Source organism: Aplidium turbinatum, chromosome 12 (assembly GCF_918807975.1).
Source record: "Aplidium turbinatum chromosome 12, kaAplTurb1.1, whole genome shotgun sequence".
Taxonomy (NCBI): domain Eukaryota; kingdom Metazoa; phylum Chordata; class Ascidiacea; order Aplousobranchia; family Polyclinidae; genus Aplidium; species Aplidium turbinatum.
The window spans coordinates 14,958,661-14,972,348 of record NC_137483.1 but is presented as its reverse complement, the minus strand read 5'-3'; positions in this window follow the sequence as shown (position 1 = coordinate 14,972,348).

The window sequence follows — 13,688 nt, the reverse complement described above, 5'->3', positions numbered from 1 at the left end:
GTACACTATCTGTTAGCAAAAACGGAAGCCATGCGGAAACAGCGCAAGATTCGAGCCATGGACAAGAACTCCAGCAAACCATTCTTAGCGTGTCTATCTTGCAACAGAAGCTTCACCGCACAGATAGACCTCATCAGTCATCTACGCACCTATACACACCAATCACAGACTATTAGAGCTTGATTCAGTCTCGTTGGTCATCTTCGAAAACGAAGAGCGAACATGATCATCATCATATACTACTTTACTAAAGCATTTGTAACTGTATTTTGTTTTCCGACTAGTTTTTCTGTACTTCCCACTGCATCTGAACTGAACGACATTTTTTCAAGAAATGTTAACAGTTAGTAGGCCTACATTCTATCGCGATTTACATACACAGGCCTTGCCAACGTGCGAACTGGAGACCATGTTTTTTTTTCGATTTTGAAGTCCAAGCTAAATTTATTTTATATCTCTTTGAAACTGAATCTCAAATCATTACAAAACTCCTAATATTATTAAAAAATCTTTCTCTATTACCAATGTTGCCAGACTCTTTTTGGATTTCCAGCACAAGTGCAGAAATAACTTAAAATCACATAAGATATAACCTACACAAAAACTATATTTATTAACTGCAACTTGAACTGTCAACTTACACCTAGCAATTTTGGCTATTAACAGATTGACTTCCTGTCAAATTCGAAACTGCACGTGCGAACCTTGATACAAACCAACGCTGTTCAAGTCTGTTTTCTAAATACAGCTTATATTGTCGATGAAGTCAAATATGTATTGACCAAATTGTTAGCCCACTTTCAGCAGGTTTGTGGTTTAAAAATGCTAAACTGGTTTAAACATGCTAAGCATAGGAAAAATTAACCTTGAGACTGTGCATTGGTCAAATCTCCAAAAAATACGACACCAAAAACGATCTGCTGTCGAACAGGTAAAAATCAACTTTTTTCTTTCCCCAAGTCGACTTGCCCCAGTCATCCTCGTTTCATTTTTTATAAAATTCTAAATCTAATCCTTGGAAAGAAGCATTATTGTCGAAGAGTGACCTCACCGATTTCATTCGTCCAGATCCGCCGAACACCCTTCTTTATGAAGATAGTTACATGTGACGAAGAGAAGTATATAACGATAAACGTTGTCAGCTGAGCGATGAAGAAGACGAAGACTCAGTAGAACACTTCTGGATTCGGCGCCGAGCGCTGATGATGGGGAGGCATAATCGACAGCTTGGTTAATTCTTCAGAGAACTCTCCATTCTCCGAAAGCAAGTCTTGTGCAACTGAGGATCATCCTCAGGTGCATTGGGTTCTAAACAACACAGGAAGAGGATATATTTACCTGACTAGAGATTATTAAATTTATTAAATTAAATTGAACAATTTTATATGTTGTGCTCTGACAGACAATGAACATAAGTCCCTGGAAATATTTGTAGCCAAGCAATATAAAAGTAACTTTCTCATCTTATATTGTGACCGAATGAATAGGGTTTTATTTTCTGAACTGTTATTATGAATGAATATACGCCATCTTGAGGAAGATATATCTCAAGAGAATTTTCGCTAGAAGGTAGTAGACCAAATTAAAATTTGTCGAAAGTCTTAATCGATCTGTGAAAACAAAAGATCACTTAAATTTGCAAATAAACAACCAAAAATTTGATTTCCTCAGAAAATGTAGGCTACTACAGATTTTTCACAAAGTAGTCTCTGTATTTCTGTTTCATATTTACCTTTCCCATGCAATAAGCCATATTATACAGAGTGCTGATTTTTTTCTACTTCGAACGCAACAATCAATAAAAAGTTGTTTGATTGACACAAACAAGTCATGATCTGTTTTCTTTGTTTCTTAAAACTACTGTATAAACTACAAAGAAAAAACATTTATTTAACTAAACAAGTACCAGGAATAACCTATCAAGGCTTTGTCAGTCCGAGGATAAAGATTCAAAACCAAAACCAAACCAACCAAAACCATTACAGTAAAAGTTAACTTGTGCACATGTGGCATGCCCGATTTGGAGTTGCAACTTTATTAAATGTATGGGATCGCCATTAGTTCATGAAATCAACTTATTCTTGAATCTGAAAGTCACCTCTTCTAACTATTAAGCATTTACTTCTAAAATATAGATTCTAGAAGTAGGCTATATGCTTTAAAGCTTGAATATGGCAGACAAAACCACAATTCCTTCCTTTTACAGTCTACTCAAGCAAATTCTCAAAGGACGTGTGCGCATGCATAAAGCTAAAGGGAAGCTTCAATCAACGTATTGTAGCCGTTTACCTACAAAATTTTATAAAATCCAAGTTAATGACTGGTTAGTATATCAGTCACTGCTTTTGATGGACCTAAACTTAACTTCTAATTAATTTGCGTAAAAACCTCAAACAAGGTAGCCTACCAGCGTATTGTTCTTTCGTGCGCAAATCAGTGGAGGCAAAGTGAGGCACAGATAATAAACATTGTAGGCCAGATGTAACTCACAGAAAAAGACAGTCGCTAAAGAAACTACACTACTGATGCAGGACAATTAGTTTAATGGCAGCTTTTTATAACCGAGTGCTGGCCATTATTCATGCAGGATTGAGTATCTTCACACAAATAAGAAAAGTTCTTATGTATTCCTATTTTCTATCATACAAATGGGTAAAGAATTCCAGCAACAACTGGAAAGTTGCGATTTACATAAAAAGCTTACAATTGCACAAGAGAAACGTGTTGGGAATACGCAGTTCTGGTAGTTTGTAATATGGGACTAGATAGAGTGTCAAGATAGCTTGGCGCCAAACCATGAAAAACTTCATATACTAAAAGATATATTTTGAAACGTAGCCTATACGATACAATACAGGAAGCCAATACAGCGATTTTAGTATGGGAGTAATTATGTTTACGTGTTAGAGCAGCGGTTCTTAACCGGGGGTGCTGGAATAGACTGTAGGGGGTGCTAAATGCATGCAGTATAATATCAAAAAATTGCAATTTTACTTTTTTCTGCATTTTTTTGTTTTTCTGCCAGTATCAGCAGTTGTCATATCAACGATTGCTGTTTCGAAGTAGTTCAGTTCAGTTTATTTTTGGTTTGTTGGCGAAAAATTTAAAAAAAACAGAAATATACAAAAACACAAATAATTCGCACAACAAGGATGGCAGCGAAAGACCAAAAGGTCACCAAAGTCAGCTGCCACTCAAACATTTAAACAAAAGACCCCAAATTAAGAACATTAACACAAATAGCACAATACCAGCACTTTACATAATACATTAACAGTGGAGTAACACAGGGCAACAAATAAAAATAAAATGTGCAGAGAAATAAGCAAATGATATGTTTCAGGAGTGATCATTGTACATATTCTTTAATAAACATTTATATTTAAATTTAAAAGCATTATAAGACTTTTCTTGTATTTCTTTTGGTATTTGATTCCATAGTTTCACTCCATTAAAACATAGCATCTTCTTACCAGAGTTTGACGTTGCAGAAGGCAAATATAAATCATTCTTTTGGTTCTGACGGGTTTTTTGATGGTGAATTTCGTTTACAAAAATAAAGCAGCCAGCAAAGGCCCGGGGCAGCATTTTGTGCACATATATGTACATAAATTTTGCAGTCTCTAATTCAATAATATCGTCAATTCTGAGCACATTAAATTGGTGATAACATTAAATTGGTGATAAGTAGCCTACATGATTTGCTGTTATTGTAATCTCCCAGTCAAGTACGCAAATTGATCCTGAGTAGTTTGTGCGAACTTACCTGGTGGGTGCTTTGTTGTAATATTTTTGCTCACCTCTCCCTTCTAGCAACCACCATGGCAAAATACATTCCCACAAATCACTCATATCCACAGGGCCGGATTTAGCTGATGGGAGGCCCGGGGCACTTTTAGATCGGGTGGCCCCCGTGCAAAAAAATTTTTTGCGCCTAAGGCGCGTAAAAACCATCTCTACGTCTACAGTAGCATCAGTCCAGTACTGCACAGTATTTTGCAGAAACTTTAAAGGTCAAAAGGAATAAAATAACACAAAATCACATTTTTTCCACATAGGGGGGCCCTTCAAAAGTCGGGGGGCCCGGGGCAACTGCCCCCTCTGCCCCCCCCCTAAATCCGGGCCTGCATATCCAGAGTGGATACAGCAGCCCTTCTTGGCAGACACGAGTGATGATAATAGACTAAAGGAGGAGCTGATTGACATGCATGGACAAAATTTCGTCCTTCCGTTTGCTGATTTCTGGTGTGATCAGTTGACAGCATATCCTGCATTGGCACGAGCAGCATTGGAATTGATCGTTCCATTTCCGACTACCTACCTGTTTGAAAAGGCGTTCTCCACCATGCTCCAAATCCAAACAATTGGCCGGAACCGCCTTCAACATGGGTTGCTCCACGATATAAGAATGGCTTTGACCAACACGAAGCCTCGAATTGAGAAATTGGTCACACATAAGCAACAACAGAAATCGCATTGATACATGTGTAACTAGTTACCCAGCTGGGTAGCTTAAGTATGCTTAAGTTTTTCCATGTTCTTTCACTAGCCTATTTTCGGGTTTTCCTATTTCTTTTATCACCAATGACGACAATAGTTTTGAAGAATAAACAAAATGATCAATTTGTACATCGTTTTTCTTTCAATAGTGCAGGCCAAAGTTTAATGGCGGCGCCGAAATTTTGACATGCTTTTTGATCACTGGCGGTAACCTATATTTTGTATTTTTGTCGCCTAACAAACTGTGCTGTTGTTTTAAGAAAGTTGATTCGCTTACATATGGTTATGTTCAGTGTTGTACGCGTCAATGAAATAAATTGACGGCGTCGGCGTCAGCGCGAATTGCCTAAAAACTTTACGGCGTAAAATAGCCTACTGCGTCAGCTTTCAAAAAATTGACGGCGTTAGCGCTAATTTCTAGCGCTATTTTAGCCAGGGTTTCACAAAACGGAAGTATTTCAACCAAGTTTAGGCTAACAATAGCTATAAATAAAAAGCAGGTATTATGTTTTGAGACTGTATTGTAATTAGCTGCTTAGCCTATTAGTTATTTCCTTGTAGAAACACAACCATTTCAAGTTTAGCAAAACGTTTGTCTGACAATCTGCTGCGTTTGGGACGCATAATGTCCTTTCCAAGTGAAAAGATGTGTTCCACAGCAGCGCTGGATCGTATTGGTGTGTTGTATTTCAAAAACAAGCCTTGAAAACGTTCATTCAGAAATGTACCACTGTTCCAAGCGTGCTGTGATGGTTTAGCATAATTATATAATCTTTTAACGAGGTCCATTGCAACAAAATCGATCTTTTCAAGGGCATAGAGCTCTTAAAATAAAGTATCTTCAACCTCCACAATGACATTCATTGATTTTTCGCTTTCTCTCTCTGATCCCTCGTTCTCGACAGGCTACTTGCTCACGATATGAGTGATCACCATTTGGCGAACTTCTTCCGCCTGTATTCCAGGTAGCCATTCCAACCAACGCGAAAGCCGGTAATTCGGATGAGTCGCGATGGCCAAAATACATTGTGAAACGAGACAACAAAAAATGACGCATAGCGCTTGACGCTTAAAATCGACAAAATAGTTGACGGCGCTATCACTTCCGTCAATTAGAAAAAAAATGACGGCGCTAGCCTCAGCGTCAACGTACAACACTGGTTATGTTTGAGTTTCTGTGGGTGAATGAAAGTCAAATACCAAATCCTGAATTAACTTCATTAAAACAACTGCACAGTTTGTTAAACAACAAGAGACTTCATTACATAACATATCGCCAGCGATCTGAAGGTATGTCAAAATTTCGGCCTCTACTAAACTTTTGGTCGGCACTGTAGTAGTCGTATGTCAACAATAGTTAGGGGGTGCTAGACTGTTCACGCCTGTTTACAGGGGTGCTAGAGTCAGAAAAGGTTAAGAAACGCTGTGTTAGAGTATCCTAATCTAGGGATCGGCAGCCTTTTTTGCAGTACGTAGTTGAGGCTAACATTATCTTGTGGACCGGCTATCAATAAAATACATGCAGTAAGTTTGGTGCATGCAAAATGCACATGACATAGGCTATATCATTCAGTCACCGAAACGTTGAAAGCTCTGTGATTGTTCTGCAGCAATACGCTGTTCCCACCTAAGGATGATGGTAGTCAATGACACCCTCAGTGTGTTTGTTATGCCCTGCCTACTTTGTAATTTTGTCTTGTTTGCTGTTGTTTTGAGCTGTTTTGAAAGAACTGTATGAAATTCTTGTTTTTTGTTGTTGTTTGAGTATTTTTCGCAGCAAGCGTCCACTATTTATTAAAAATAAAATCTATATTCTAACACTATACCCCAGTTGATAAAAAAAAATGAAATTTTGTAGCAATTTTATCTTAATTTTGTGCGGCGGAAAACAAAAAGTTGTGGAAAAAACCGGACATATCTATATCACTAACAATACAGCCTCAAAGAAACAGTAGCTTTTTAGCATGAAAAATGTTTTCAAACATATAGCTAGTCTGTTTTAGAGACCTGGAATTGCAAAGATACATTTGTCAAACAAAAGATAGTTTTTTGAATAAGAGTACTGAAGAAGCTGCTATTGTGGCGGCGAAAGCTTTATTTAAAATAACCTTACTGGGTACCAAACCTGACTGTTTTTATTTATGGATATTCATTCCAACAAATTCGCAAAAAAATGCTTGATTTTGACATTTAGGCCTAATTAATAAAATGAACCGCGAGGCAAAGCGTTCATGTGCTATGTTCGTTTTGCCCCAAGACCGGGGCAAAATGGACACCCAGAATGAAAATCTTTTTTTGTAAAGAAACAGAAAAAAAAACACATTAAGTTTCATATTCTGGGCAGTTATTGTTAAATAGCATGTTTAGTCAAAAAACGCATTATAGGTCCATGATACTTGATTTGTTTGCTCAAATGGAGCACTTTGAAGTTAGTATGTCCGTTTTGCACGGCCTTCCCCTACTACACCATTTAGAAGAAAATACAATAAGCTCACACTTTTCTTGATTTAATTTCAGCATGTTGTAGTAGCCTACATCCAATTTGAAATATCAACCATTTCAGAATATTTTGAAATTTCAAACTCTGATTGACAGTTGCGAATTATCTTGAATGAATCTAATGTAAATTTGATGTTGGAACAAATACTGCAGTCATAAATGTGGTCTTTGATTGCACTGTGTTTCTAAACTGCCTTGCAAAAAGGCAGAACTTTATTAAGTTACGTTAATGATATATCGATATTGGATCTGTTCTCACAAAGCACTCAGAGCCTACATCGATGACAAGTAATTGCTTTTCAGACCAAAATTTTTGGCAGGTTTTTGCAAGGATTAAAACTTTCCGAATTGCAGCAATTTTACGACTTGACAATAATTTATAGAACCTGTTACTTCCCCGCAAATAGTTTTTTTACTGCCAAACTGAAATTCACCACGTTTCATAAATGCTGGAAAAGCAATCAATTTTTAACAATAGGAAGCAATCGGTAAACAATTTTGCAATCTTTTGTACGTAAAATGTAGGTTTGTAGTTTTACATATTTGCGAATCGGATGGCAAAGATTGCAAACAAGTTTTTCACCAGTTTGATGTGCTGTTTGCAGCCAGAAACAGACATTTTTAGCCAAGCACAATCTCAACTCTCTTGTTTGTAAAAAAAAAACTTTTGCATACAATAATTTTGTAAAAAGTGCAAGATTTGGAACTGTGAATTCGATTTGCAAGTCTTGTTCAAAATCGATACTTACTGAATAAGCTGTTGTTCCATGCGCAAAACATGGTTGATTATATCGTTGATTTGAATATTTATCTTCGGACAGAGAAAGCCTCTGATAGGCATTTGCGGCAAGGTCGCATACGAGGCTTAGAACCTTTGAAGCAGATAGAGTCATCGAGGTTGACAGAGTCGAGTCTCCGCTTGTTGTTGAAGTGTTGTTGTCTGTGCATTACGCTAATCCATCCACCAGGTGCCTATGAATAGAGAGCAATGCCAAAATGCGTTGCTCAAGCGCGCACCTCCAAAACCGAAGCAGCTCGGCTTGATCTTGAGGCATCTTCTTGTACAAAGTCGTGAGTTACCCACTGAGCTAATTCGTATTGAGAAGCTCGTAAGTTTTAAAAATATGTCCACTTGGCACACGGATCAAATATGACAATTACGACATAAAAATTTCTTAGCCTTGACTACGTGGTGAGAAGGTTTAATACTTTAATTATTTAAAACTACGCAGGAAGTTGATGAATAAAATCGTGCTCAACACGCTGCTTATGTTGTTCAAGCAACAACTCATTCTCATTACTTAATGATTCGGGAAACTTTCGCATAAAACGTGATGAAGAAAAAGTCATTTCGAAACTGTTTTTCTGAGTCTTGCATGATATGAAAAGTACCATGGCACAGTAAGCAGACATATATGGGCAGTACAATGCTAAATAAAAGTGTGTTATTCGCAGAGTTACCAGGTTAAGCTGAAAGTAGTCAATTGGGCTAGGTTAAATAAGAATGTAGACTAGTAAATTTTTAACTAGGTGATCATGTTCTTTTTAGGCTACTAAACAAGCTGTGCTTTAATATAATAAAATTATTGCACTTTTATCCTCCAATGTATAGTATATAGTTGCTTATAACATTGATGTAGTCCAGTGGTTTTCAACCAGGGTTCCGAGGAACCCTAAGGTTCCGCCAGTAAGTCTAGGGGTTCCGCAAGTTTACATTCAAATCCGAAAGCCTATTTTATTATTATATGCATATTGTTTAAATATAATCAAATATTGATTAGGTTTGCCACCATAATAAATTTGCTACACTTTAACACGTTCGCTACAATCCCGAATTTTCGTTGTTTTCTTGTGATGCGATTACCTTTAACTTTCTGCTTACCCGCCAAATTTCGTCGACATGTTTTCTTCGCTTCAAGGAGTTCTTTCACACAGTTTAATCGTTTGTACACCGGTGGATCAAATCGCCGTGAACGTGTTAGAGATCATTTTGTTTTGCCAGTATTAGGTTTGTTTTTATATACATTTATAATTTATAAAATTCTGCTTACAGCCTTACAAGTATGGATATGAGTACATGAGTATTTTAATTTAATTTTATTAATCAAACGATGTTTTTTGCATAAGGCAATTAAATTATTGAACAGGGGTTCCTCGAGCTTTTGGAATGTTTCATTGGGTTCCGTTCCACCAAAATAGTTGAAAACCACTGGTGTAGCCTAATTAAAGTTGTTTAGTCTTTCGAGGATAAAAACGTGAACATTTGTCTGCAGTCTAACAGCACTAATTTCTGCTTAGCGTAATGTAGCAGTCTTTGCGCAGAAAAAATTATGGTTAGTCTAGCAGCACGATAACCTGGTGGGAAGATGTAGTCTAAGCTACCTTATCAATAGGCTATTGTCATGCGGAAGTTAAAATGGTCTTACCGCATTCATGAATGATACAGAAAAAGGACAAATGCGAACTGACTATTTTATAATTATCTCTTTGTGTTGTCAGCCCATGACAACATGTAGGCTAATGGTGAAAGCACTAGCGTTTAAAGAAGGGTTGAGGGTCCAGGGGTATTGTTGGACCCCGACCCGAGAGGATTTTAGAAGCCCGTAACCTCTTCAAGGAGTCCGGAAATTTGAAGAAATCATCGCGTATTCTTTGGATGCAGTGCGTTCTTCTTATGGGTGTCTTGATTTGAGTGCCGGATTTATTTCGCACCGAGCCCAAATTATCTTTTCAACAGCTCTGGGTGAAAGGGTAGACATTTTGCCCAGACATGAGAAACCGCTCTCTCTCTGCCTTCCGACCGAAAACCCCAGGTAAACTATGGCCTAAAATCTTATTACATTTACCAGAATTCAAAAAGTTTAGCAAAACTAACTTACGTTTGCGTACCTTTTGCTGCGTGTGAGGACGCGGTGGTAGCAGTCACATTATTCCATCTGTTTGGCAGTGTTGCTATCAAGCGCAATGAGAATAGCATCTCGTGGTTGGCAGATAAGGGATAAACATGATGTGTTTTGCAAGGTGCAATCTGTGGGTCAAGCCCACGTACGCAGAATAACGATTTGACAAAGCCCGTAAACCATGTTGCAATTTCTTACGAATGTCGGGCCACTTCAGCAAATCTCTAGTTTGCCTCGAACTTTGCCTTACCTGGTACTAATATCACCAATTTTAACAACTAGATTTCTATAGCGGTCACTTGTAGAGCTTATTGTACCTCTGACAACCTTGGGAGAACGAACAAGTTGAAAACAATTCAGTAATTTAGTTTGTTTTTATTTCTGACCATCACAACGAAAACGTGGAAAAACAATATATGTTGAACATAGCAGAAGTCTAGAAAAAGGTAAAAGCGACAAATCGCGGACTTTAACCTATAAGCAACAATAAGTTATTTTATAGTAGATGAGTCAATATGTACTGCCTGTAAAGAGAATCTTTGCATGTATGTCAGATGTGTCAGAAGTCAGAACTGTCAGATACTACAACAAAAAACGCTATGAAACCGTGTTAGGATTTTTAAGTTTCTAACTAACAACTTAAAAAGCCCTGTTGGTATCAGGCCTACACCAAGTTGCAAAGGACATTGCAGTGAGTTTGGAATTGATATTTTTTTAGGCTATGTACATATTTGCATCAGACCAATAAGTCCACATATTTCCAGCACAACGCGCAAAACGATAAAAAAGGTAAAAGTAAAGATGAGTCCCATACTTGATCCAACCATCCGGGGATGAGAAAATAAGGTTCTCATTGTACTAAGCCATCGGCACTAATGAGAGTAGGGTGGCCAGTTCCTTTCTCTCGGCCGCCTTTCCTTCAGCAACTACGCCCACCCAATTTATTACACCCTGGGTAGAGATGAGCGGTGTTTTTCAACAACCAGCTTAAGCCGGGAGTTGAACCAGGATTGCATGATTGAAAATCACTATAGCACAGTTAACAGGTAATGCTGTTGTGGAGAATTGTCAACGAGTAAACTGCGAATGGCTCCATTGAAATACAACGACTTGACAAGGGTATTAGAATTCCATCATAGAGCATTTATGAAATGATTTTTTTTTTTAAATTTACATCAACACAAAATTTTTGCAAGATGTTTAAAAATTACAGCAGTATAAAAGTCAAAATATTTGTTCAACTTGAATAGTGCGGGCACTGGTATAGCGGTATTTGGTATACATTCTTCCCGTTTTTTTTAAGCTCCTTTTCTACAGCTTTGGCGTCTTTCCATAAAATTATTAGGCCATTCAAATACGTCATAGTATTCAATAATAACATAAAAAAGTAAACAAAATCAGTTGGATTCGGAAACTTGGCAAGCCTGTATTGAATAAGTAATGAAATAGTTGATCTCTCAACCTCTGTTCTGGTTCCTCGATGCTATTGAAAATGAAAAGTTATAGCCTACAAGAGTCCTTCATTCAGGATACAACCGAACGATTAAACGTAATCAGTCAGGTTCGGAAATTTGTATACTTTCATTGTTAAAACTTTCGCCATCGTAAAGGCGGCTTCTTATTTTTGTTCGACTGAAAAAGCCGCTTTCACTGTGGCGAAAGGTCTAACAATAAAATCATACAAGTTTCCAAAGTTTTCCAAAGGTTTATCAATGAATTGTTTTATCATAAGGATTCTTGTAAGCTATAACTTTTCATCAATGAAATCGAGGAACCAGAACAAAGGTTGAGAGATCAGCTATTGATTACCTATTCATTAATAGGCTGTATATTCAAAACTCAATAAGGCTATCAAACACCTGAAGAAAAACAAAGCTCCGGGACCAGAAAACATTCCACTAGAGTTTCTTCTCTACAGAGGACCCCAGATAAAGGACCGCCTTAAGCAGCTGATTCTTATGATATGGGAATCAAAAACACTCCCGAGCGACTTTAGAGATGCGAATATAGTTACAGTGTTTAAGAAAGGAGATAGAGAAGATTGTAACAACTACCGTGGTATCTCACTCCTCAGCATCACTAGCAAGATCTTTGCCCGCATTCTCCTTGATCGTCTTATCACGCTAGCTGAGGACGTACTCCCAGAGTCCCAATGTGGCTTTAGACCTTCTCGCGGCACTGTAGATATGATCTTTTGTGCTCGAAAACTCCAAGAAAAGTGTCAAGAACAACAACAACCTCTTTCATTTATCTTTTGGAACCTGAAGAAGGCATTTGATAAAGTTCCTCGACCTGCTATGTGGTATGTTCTTGCTCGATTTGGATGCCCTGACGACTTTATTACCTTGATCCGTGCTCTCCATGATGGCATGCTTGGCAGAGTTTGTCACCAAAACACCCTCTCCGACCCATTCCCCGTTACAGGTGGACTCAAACAAGGATGCGTTCTTGCACCTACATGTTTTTCACTGTATGTGGCTGCAATGCTTAATGAGGTCCCACAAACCTCTCCTGGTATCAATATGCGCTGTCGCATGGACGGAGGGCTCTTCAATCTTGCTTGCTTCCGTGCTAAGTCGAAAACCTCTGCTCATACAATTCATGAGTTACAGTTTGCCGATGACAATGCCACACCTGTTAGGACTCCTGATGACCTCCAAGCGATAGCCACCATCTACAACAACTCTTATGAGCATTTTGGAATGGAAGTTAACACTGATAAAACTAGGATACTCAACCAAACGCCACCTGACCAGACCTCCCCAGAGATCAATATCAACGAAAGACCTTTAGGTGAAGTAGACTACTTCTCTTACCTTGGTAGCATACTTTCAACAGCACCAACATGTGCAAAGGATATTGAACAACGTATAAAAGCAGCTCACTGTGCCTATGGAAGACTTAACCATCGTGTTTTCCACAACCATGCCATATCTATCCGTACAAAAATTATGGTCTTCCGGGCAGTCGTTCTATTTACCCTGCTCTATGCTTTTGAAACCTGGACATTATACCGCCGTGACATCAAACGTCTTGAAAATTTCCAGCAGAGGAAACTGAGGCAAATGCTAAGTACTCGTTGGGAAGTTTGTCTTACCAACGATGCAATCCTTGATCGCGCTAGGCTGCCCAGTTTAGAAACCACCATATTGCAACACCGCCTTCGCTGGACAGGGCATGTCATACGAATGGACCCAACGAGGCTTCCACGAATAATGCTTTATGATGAACTAGAGACAAGGAAAAGACCTTCCGAAAGACCAAAAATGAGATACAAAGATTAGCTGAAAGTCTCCCTCAATCATGCAAAAATTGATTTGGATTCATGGGAACTACTTGCTAGTGACAGACCACTTTGGAGAAAAAGAATTAGGGAAGGCACAAAAATTTTTGAAAAAAACAGGATACAAAAAGCCCAAGAAAAACGAAACACTAGAAAAGAAAAGCTAAAACTACCACGTCCCCCACCCTCCATACAATGTGACTTTTACCCACGTCTTTTCCATCATAGACTGGGCCTCCAAAGCCACATACGACATCACCATCCACAACCAAATTCAATTTGAAGACGAAACCAATGCTTGGACACGAACTAGAGCCGACGATAACTTTTCATCAATGAAATCGAGGAACCAGAACAGAGGTTGAGAGATCAGCTATTGATTACCTATTCATTAATAGACTGTAGTATATTCAAAACCAAACAAGCCAACCAACCATATGAGAGCCAAAAACTTTTTGTAAAAGGTTGTTAGCGGTGGTAAAATGATGGACTGATTTTGGCTTATA